The 1019-nt window shown below is 57.0% G+C and overlaps 1 protein-coding gene across 1 annotated transcript in view; it reads right to left on the bottom strand.

Moving 5' to 3' along the window:
- The window catches only part of SLC16A14 (solute carrier family 16, member 14), a 34057-nt gene extending 33464 nt beyond the window's left edge, over positions 1-593 (bottom strand). Inside the window, exon 1 of the mRNA XM_010837011.1 lies at positions 69-593. The gene's annotated coding sequence lies outside the window, so the exon portion shown is untranslated. The remainder of the gene's footprint in view (positions 1-68) is intronic.
- Between the last annotated feature and the right edge of the window lie 426 nt (positions 594-1019).

Here is a 1019-nt window from a genome sequence, read left to right as displayed (position 1 = left end):
CAGTCCAAGATGCCCCCGGCGTCTCTCCATCCTCGGGCCCGCGGCGCAGCGCGGCCCGGAATACTCACCGCCCACAGCCCGCCGGGCGGCGGCCTCACTCGGCTCCCGGCCCGGATCTCCGAAATCGCTGCCTTTCTCTGAGCCCCCCGAGCGGTTGGGCGGAGAGATTTGTGGCGATGTCGCGGATCATCCCGAAGCTGCCTGAGCCCGTGGCTCGGCGCTCCGCCCGGCTCCGCGCGCGGTGCGGGCTCCCGGCGCCTCTGCTTCTCGCTGCCCGGCCAGCTCCGTCCTGGGGAGCTTGGAGATCGAGACCTCAGACCATGTGGCTTTTAAAAAAAAGGGGGTGGGGTGCGTTTGGAGGTGCCCGAACCTAACCTGAGCTTCCTTCCAATCCGTGCAATTTCAAATCTCCACGCTTGTTCATTCCCATACCGGCTAATTCTGGTTTGGCAGGGAAAAAAAAAAAATGCAGTCACCTCGCGTGCACACTCTTGTGGCGGGTTGTAGTTTCCAGCTTTGACTGAGGTTTTCAAATGCTCTCGGCACGTTTATAACTGGAGGAAAGGGCCTGAAACCTAAGATGCAGGTGGGAGTAGAAGGACCTTCTATTTCTCTGAGATAGGAGAGAAGTGATGCGGGAAGAAAAAAAAAAAAACCTAACTGAAGGCTGGGCCACATGATATAGCAGTTTGTAGGTGGAAGAGTCGGGCAGGCCCTGCAGCGTTCGCGACCAAAGCCTGCGTGGTGGGTTCCCTTGTGACTCAGCTGGTTAAGAATCCGCCTGCAATGAGGGAGACCTGGGTTTGATCCCTGGGTTGGGAAGATCCCCTGAAGAAGGGAAAGGCTACCCATTCCAGTATTCTGGCTTGGAGAATTCCATAGACAGAGGAGCCTGGCAGGCTACATTCCATGGGATCACAAAGAGTCGGACGCGACTGAGCGACTTTCACTCACGTCACTTCATCCTGCGTGGTACCTCTCCTTTTCTCTTTCCAGTATCTGACCATTGTCTGGTTCCT

The sequence above is a fragment of the Bison bison genome, unplaced genomic scaffold (genome assembly GCF_000754665.1).
Source record: "Bison bison bison isolate TAMUID 2011002044 unplaced genomic scaffold, Bison_UMD1.0 scf7180017864068, whole genome shotgun sequence".
Lineage (NCBI taxonomy): Eukaryota > Metazoa > Chordata > Mammalia > Artiodactyla > Bovidae > Bison > Bison bison.
Note: the sequence above shows the minus strand (reverse complement) of the source record. Positions and strands in the feature narration are given on the sequence as shown.